The following is an 8,036-nucleotide window of genomic DNA, read 5'->3' as shown; positions in this document are numbered from 1 at the left end:
TTTCGTGTGGCGAATTCAAAAGCCGGCCGGCGCTGCTGCAACCATTACGGTCGGTACGCATACGCCGCGGAGGGCGGGACGGTCATCGGAGCGTGCGGTTCCTCCATCGAGTACTGCGCACCTCGGCCGTCGCATCGCCGTGCCATGACCGGCCGCGCGTCAACGCGAACCGGTGCCAGCGAGATCCCTCGCCTGCAAGAACCGACCGGCAGCCTCCGTCACCCGAGGACGCGGAGGCGCTTGCCGCGGACGGCGGGACGGTATGCACTGGTGCACAGCGGACCCGTCACATCGCCAGTTCCTTGACCGACCGCCGACGCTTGTGCCGTTCCTCTCGTACTTGGCAGTCGCCGCGCGATTGTCGGGTCTCGTTCTTGCACGCTCGAACGGTCGGGAGGGCACTCGGCTGGCGTTTCGGGAACGCGCAGCCTCGCCTTCTACCGACGTAACCACGACTCGCCGTTCGCGCTCCGCCGCTCCTGTTTACAGTACTAGGCGGTCCCGCAGCGGTCGGGTCGCGCATTTCGAGCGCTTCGAGCCACGGTGCAGTGGCGGGTCGAAAGCCGACCTATGAGTGCGTTGCGCCGTTTGTACCCGCGTCCGCCACCTGGCCGACCGTCCAAGGTCGCGGTGTTGGCGTCCGCTGGGCGCAACAATTTGTCACGGGGTGCCGCTCCACATTCAGGCAGCCCCGTGGGGAAAAGCCGACCCCGCGTCCAAACGGGGTCAGCGGCAGAAAGTGTCGGGCGCAGACGCAGCTGAGGCGCTCACCCTTCACAATCCGTTAATGATCCTTCCGCAGGTTCACCTACGGAAACCTTGTTACGACTTTTACTTCCTCTAAATGATCAAGTTTGGTCATCTTTCCAACAGACCGGCGCAACCGAAAGGCCGCGCCGGACATCGGTCCGAAGACCTCACTAAATCATTCAATCGGTAGTAGCGACGGGCGGTGTGTACAAAGGGCAGGGACGTAATCAACGCGAGCTTATGACTCGCGCTTACTGGGAATTCCTCGTTCAAGGGGAACAATTGCAAGCCCCTATCCCAATCACGAAAGAAGTTCCACGGGTTACCCAGTCTTTTCAGACAGGGATAAAGACACGCTGCTTCCTTCAGTGTAGCGCGCGTGCGGCCCCGGACATCTAAGGGCATCACAGACCTGTTATTGCTCTGTTTCGTGCGGCTAGGAGCCGCTTGTCCCTCTAAGAAGGTTGTAAGGTGCTGGGAACCCCGCACCTATTTAATAGGCTAGAGTCTCGTTCGTTATCGGAATTAACCAGACAAATCGCTCCACCAACTAAGAACGGCCATGCACCACCATCCACCGAATCAAGAAAGAGCTCTCAATCTGTCAATCCTCCCAGTGTCCGGGCCGGGTAAGTTTTCCCGTGTTGAGTCAAATTAAGCCGCAGGCTCCACTCCTGGTGGTGCCCTTCCGTCAATTCCTTTAAGTTTCAGCTTTGCAACCATACTTCCCCCGGAACCCAAATACTTTGGTTTCCCGGAAGCTGCCCGCCGAGTCATTTGAGTAACTCAGGCGGATCGCTGGTTGGCATCGTTTATGGTCAGAACTAGGGCGGTATCTGATCGCCTTCGAACCTCTGACTTTCGTTCTTGATCAATGAAAACATTCTTGGCAAATGCTTTCGCAGTAGTTCGTCTTGCGACGGTCCAAGAATTTCACCTCTAGCGCCGCAATACGAATGCCCCCGTCCGTCCCTCTTAATCATTACCTCGTATTCCAAAAACCAACAGAACAGAAACGAGGTCTTGTTCTATTATTCCATGCAAGTTTATTCAGGCGACTCGCCTGCGTTGAGCACTCTAATTTTTTCAAAGTAAAAGCACCGGCCATCTCGAGGCACACAATGAAGTGCACCAAGAAAGAACCGGCATGATGTTCAGTCCGAGCCGTCGCATCGGGTAGATGCACTACTCGTCTGGAACTGAGATCCAACTACGAGCTTTTTAACCGCAGCAGCTTTAGTATACGCTATTGGAGCTGGAATTACCGCGGCTGCTGGCACCAGACTTGCCCTCCAATTGATCCTCGTTAAAGGATTTAGAGTGTACTCATTTCAATTACGGGGCCTCAAAAGAGTCCCGTATTGTTATTTTTCGTCACTACCTCCCCGTGCCGGGAGTGGGTAATTTGCGCGCCTGCTGCCTTCCTTGGATGTGGTAGCCGTTTCTCAGGCTCCCTCTCCGGAATCGAACCCTGATTCTCCGTTACCCGTAACAACCATGGTAAGCAAGTAACCTACCATCGAAAGTTGATAAGGCAGACACTTGAAAGAAACGTCGCCGGCTCGTGGCCATGCGATCAGCACAAAGTTATCCAGAGTCACCACACAATACGGGCCGAAACCCGATCGATCTTGGTCTAATAAAAGCACCCGTTACCCAAAGGGCTCCAGGCTCACTGCATGTATTAGCTCTAGAATTGCCACAGTTATCCAAGTAGGAAGAAACGATCTAAGGAACCATAACTGATTTAATGAGCCATTCGCGGTTTCGCCTTATTTCGGCATGTACTTAGACATGCATGGCTTAATCTTTGAGACAAGCATATGATTACTGGCAGGATCAACCAGGTAATCGTTCGACTGCGCGTCCGTCCTCGCCTTCGGCGGGCCGGACGCAGTCTGTGTGCGGCGGAGGCCACCTTCAGGCGCCCCAACACGCTTATTTTGCACTCCGAGATGACGGCGTTCGAGCTCGCTACGGCACAACCTTCCCGAAAGACGAGTGGGAGCCGTGCGGCAAGAAGCACGTTCATGCTCGCTCTTTTTCGTTGCATCGACTCGGTCGCGCCGTGCGGGTTGCCCAAGCCCGCTGCACTGTCGGTGGACCGGCCGGAACTAGCAACGGAGCCGAGACTGCAAAGCCGCCAGACGACGGGTCACGCCCGCGTCTTCGGCGCTTTCGCATCTGAATCGCCCGAGGACGACACGGAACACACCTCGATATCGTGGTAAAACGGCACCGTCCGACAACCAGCCCCTAACGCATCAAGCGGATGAGGCTGCAGACGACTGCCGTGGATTCCCCTGGAGCAGACCCGAGGACACGCTTGACGAGGCCGAAGCCCGCCGCATATCAGACACCCGGTCGCTTTCGCGTACGCCGCTCACGAGAACCCCCACATAATAGCAGCGATAAGTACCCAGACCTCCTTGGGCACTAATACGAGCGTACTCGAGAAAATTTCACCGCGGGTGTGCCCCGAAACGTGTGGCACGTTGAGCGTGCCACAAGTCTACGTCGCTCTCAAACCCGCCGAGGTCGTAGAATTTGCGACCCTACTCACGAAATTCCCACCGAGGATACGGCCGCAAACGTACCGCACCTTGGGTAGGCCACGAGTTTGTGCAACACTACGCTGACGGCACAGCACCGAGGTCGTGCGCGCACGCACGGGAAAATTCCGCCGCGGTTTCTGCCGAAAACGTGAGGCACCACGACTCTCCGCAAGTTCGCGTCGACTGCGAAAGACCGAAGTCGTGAACGACGTGTCCGCTACTCGCCGCCGACACGCTGGACACCAAACGTACAACGACTCGACGGCGTCGTAGAGGCCCACGACGCGGTTTTCCTTAACGACGTCTCGGCGTGGCACCGACAGGTTAGAACGGCCGACCAACGTTCCCTGTCCGCCGTTCGGCTCAGTCGAAGGGCTCGGCGACTTCGGCAACGCTGCGAAGCCGCACGGTGACGCACGCCATGTCCCCATTTTTTTTTTTTTCTTTCTGCGTCTGCCGGGGTGCCCCTATAATAGCAGCGATAAGCACCCAGACCGCCGTGGGTCGCTCGCCCCGGCTGACGTGGTTTTTCGTACTCCTGCGGCGGTCGCCGTCAAGCACGTCCAAATACGCTACTTTCGTGGGCGCATTCACGCTCTTTCGCTTCGCCGGAGTGCCAGCACTCACTCTGCCAAAAACGGCGAACATCCGAGCGGCGGTTCCCACTTTTGCGTCGGCGTCGCAAACCCCGCCCCGGCAGACGAGGTTTGCCGTACTCGTGCGACGGTGGCCGGCGGGCACGTCGAAAGACGCCGATATCGTGCGCGAATTGGCGCACCTTGGCTTCACCGGAGTGCCGCCACTGACTCCTCCAAAAACGGCGAAGATCCGAGCGGCGCTTCCCACTTTCGCATCGGCGTCCCGAACTCCGCCCCGGCTGACGCGGTTTACCGTACTCGTGCGACGGTCGCCGGCGAGCACGTGGAAAGACGCCGATATCGTGCCCGAATCGGCTCCGTTCGGCTTCGCCGGAGTGCCAGCACTGGCTCGGCGAAAGACGACGAACATCCGAGCGACGGTTCTCACTATTGCGTACGCGTCGCAAACCCCGCCCCGGCAGACGCACTTTGCCGTACTCGTGCGACGGTCGCCGGCGAGCACGTAGAAAGACGCCGATATCGTGCCGGAATCGGCCCCGTTTGGCTTCGCCGGAGTGCCAGCACTCACTCGGGCCACAAACGGCGAACATCCGAGCGGCGGTTCCCACTTAGCCGTCGGCGTCCCGAACTCCGCCCCGGCAGACGCGGTTGCCGAGCTCGTGCGACTAGCGACCGCGAAGCCGTCTCGCGACGCCGCTTTCGTGCGCGGCTCCCACTGCGACCTGGGTCACCCGAGGTCGACGAGCAAGAAAGAATGTCGAAAAAAAATTTTTTTTTTTTTTGCGTCTGCCGGGGTGCCCCTATAATAGCAGCGATAAGCACCCAGACCGCCATGGGTCGCTCGCCCCGGCTGACGTGGTTTTTCGTTTTCCTGCGGTGGTCGTCGTCAAGCACGTCCAAACACGCCACTTTCGTGGGCGCATTCGCGCTCTTTCGCTTCGCCGGAGTGCCAGCACTCACTCTGCCAAAAACGGCGAACATCCTAGTGGCGGTTCCCACTTTTGCGTCGGCGTCGCCAACCCCGCCCCGGCATACGCGGTTTGCCGTACTCGTGCGGCGGTGGCCGGCGGGCACGTCGAAAGACACCGATATCGTGCGCGAGTCGATGCTTCTTGGTCTCGCAGGAGGGCCGCCACTCACTCCTGCAAAAACGGCGAAGATCCGAGCGGCGCTTCCCACTTTTTCGTCGGCATCGCAAACCTCGCCCCGGCAGACGCGCTTTGCCGTACTCGTGCGACGGTCGCCGGCGAGCACGTCGAAATACGCCGATATCGTGCCCGAATCGGCCCCGTTTCGCTTCGCCGGAGTGCCAGCACTCACTCGGCCAAAAACGGCGAACATCCGAGCAGCGGTACCCACTTAGCCGTCGGCATCCCGAACTCCGCGCCGGCTGACGCGGTTGCCGAGCTCGTGCGACTAGCGACCGCGAACGCGTCTCGCGACGCCGCTTTCGTGCGCGGCTCCCATTGCGACCTGGGTTACCCGAGCTCGACCAGCAAAAAAGAAGGTCGAAAAAAATTTTTTTTTTCTGCGTCTGCCGGGGTGCCCCTATAATAGCAGCGATAAGCACCCAGACCGCCGTGGGTCGCTCGCCCCGGCTGACGTGGTTTTTCGTACTCCTGCAGCGGTCGCCGTCAAGCACGTCCAAATACGCCACTTTCGTGGGCGCTTTCGCGCTCTTTCGCGTCGCCGGTGTGCCAGCACTCACTCTGCCAAAAACGGCGAACATCCTAGTGGCGGTTCCCACTTTTGCGTCGGCGTCGCCAACCCCGCCCCGGCATACGCGGTTTGCCGTACTCGTGCGGCGGTGGCCGGCGGGCACGTCGAAAGACACCGATATCGTGCGCGAGTCGATGCTTCTTGGTCTCGCAGGAGGGCCGCCACTCACTCCTGCAAAAACGGCGAAGATCCGAGCGGCGCTTCCCACTTTTTCGTCGGCATCGCAAACCTCGCCCCGGCAGACGCGCTTTGCCGTACTCGTGCGACGGTCGCCGGCGAGCACGTCGAAATACGCCGATATCGTGCCCGAATCGGCCCCGTTTCGCTTCGCCGGAGTGCCAGCACTCACTCGGCCAAAAACGGCGAACATCCGAGCAGCGGTACCCACTTAGCCGTCGGCATCCCGAACTCCGCGCCGGCTGACGCGGTTGCCGAGCTCGTGCGACTAGCGACCGCGAACGCGTCTCGCGACGCCGCTTTCGTGCGCGGCTCCCATTGCGACCTGGGTTACCCGAGCTCGACCAGCAAAAAAGAAGGTCGAAAAAAAATTTTTTTTTTCTGCGTCTGCCGGGGTGCCCCTATAATAGCAGCGATAAGCACCCAGACCGCCGTGGGTCGCTCGCCCCGGCTGACGTGGTTTTTCGTACTCCTGCAGCGGTCGCCGTCAAGCACGTCCAAATACGCCACTTTCGTGGGCGCTTTCGCGCTCTTTCGCGTCGCCGGTGTGCCAGCACTCACTCTGCCAAAAACGGCCAACATCCGAGCGGCGGTTCCCACTTTTGCGTCGGCGTCGTAAACCCCGCCCCGGCAGACGCGGTTTGCCCTACTCGTTCGACGGTCGCCGGCGAGCGCGTCGAAAGACGCCGATATCGTGCGCTAATTGGCGCTCCTTGGCTTCTCCGGAGTGCCGCCACTCACTCCTCCAAAAACGGCGAAGATCCGAGCGGCGTTCTCCACTTTCGCATCGGCGTCCCGAACTCCGCCCGGGCTGACGCGGTTTACCGTACTCGTGCGACGGTCGCCGCCGGGCACGTCGAAAGACGCCGATATCGTGCCGTAATCGGCCCCGTTTGGCTTCGCCCGAGTGCCAGCACTCACTCGGCCAAAAACGGCGAACATCCGAGCAGCGTTTCCCACTTTCGCATCGGCGTCCCGAAGCCCGCCCCGGCAGACGCGGTTTGCCCTACTCGAGCGACGGTCGCCGGCGATCACGTCGAAAGGCGCCGAATTCGTGCACGAATCGATGCTTCTTGGTCTCGCAGGAGGGCCGCCACTCACTCCTGCAAAAACGGCGAAGATCCGAGTTGCGCTTCCCACTTTTTCGTCGGCGTCCCGAACTACGCCCCGGCTGACGCGGTTTACCGTACTCGTGCGACGGTCGCCGGCGGGCACTTCAAAATACGCCGATTTCGTGGGCGCATTCACGCTGTTTCGCTTCCCCGGAGTGCCAACACTCACTCTGCCGAAAGCGGCGATCATCCGAGCGGCGGTTCCCACTTTTGCGTCGGCTTCGCAAACGGCGCCCCGGCAGACGCGCTCGTGCGACGTACTCGTGCGACGGTCGCCGGCGAGCACGTCGAAAGACGCCGATATCGTGCTCGAATCGACCCCGTTTCGCTTCGCCGGAGTGCTGCCAGTCACGGCGCAGAAAACGGCGAACAAGTGTTTTTTTTTTTTTCCTAGAATTTGTGTTATAGAAGGCACATTTGATATCGGACGATAATTTTCAACTTTATCACGCGCACCGATTTTCGTGTAGAGGTTTGCAAGTTTATGGGAATTTCTCCACTTGGAATAATGCGATTTAGTAGTACTACGAGAACTTCATGGATGTACTCAAGGGTACGGGGCAAGTCAGTTACGTCAACACCTGCAGATTTTTTACACTTCAAACTGAAAATTGTTGGTTGTGAGTCCTCGTGTGATATTAAAGGCCGATTCGCTAACACATAGAACAAAGAAAGAAAGGAAGAAAAAACGCCCGCGCTCGCTCAAGAAACCTGGGTTCGCAACAAGTGGCAACAACAAGCAACCGAGCGAGTGCGCCAAAACCCGTGGCGGCCGAACAAACGCGAAGTCCCAACCGCGTCAGCCGGGGCGGCACGGGACAGGAAAAATCACTTCAGCCGGGGCGGCGGGGCACCGAATAAACCTCGTCACCTCGTCGCAGGATAAAAGAGGAAACAAAAAGTCTAAACAGCGTCTGCTGGAGCGAATGCGTAATAAAACAACAACAACAACAAAAAAAAAACACCCGCGCTCAAGAAGTCTGCAATCCTCACAAAAGGCGACTGTGACCGAGCAGCGTCAGCCGGGGCCGTGCGGAAACGGAAAAACCGCGACTACCGGGGCGTCGAGGCACCGAAAAATCCACTTCAGCCGCGGCGAAAAAAAAAAACAAAAAGAAAGACGG

At 58.9% G+C, this 8,036-nt stretch overlaps 1 non-coding gene across 1 annotated transcript; it reads right to left on the bottom strand.

The window, feature by feature from the left end:
* Positions 1-785: 785 nt before the first annotated feature.
* On the bottom strand, positions 786-2,600 carry LOC142792671 (small subunit ribosomal RNA). Its single transcript, XR_012891117.1, has one exon. It is a non-coding gene; the product is annotated as a small subunit ribosomal RNA (ribosomal RNA).
* Between the last annotated feature and the right edge of the window lie 5,436 nt (positions 2,601-8,036).

Source organism: Rhipicephalus microplus, unplaced genomic scaffold, assembly GCF_043290135.1.
Source record: "Rhipicephalus microplus isolate Deutch F79 unplaced genomic scaffold, USDA_Rmic scaffold_231, whole genome shotgun sequence".
NCBI lineage: Eukaryota > Metazoa > Arthropoda > Arachnida > Ixodida > Ixodidae > Rhipicephalus > Rhipicephalus microplus.
The sequence above is the reverse complement of the archived record's forward strand: the minus strand, read 5'-3'. Positions and strand labels throughout refer to the sequence as shown.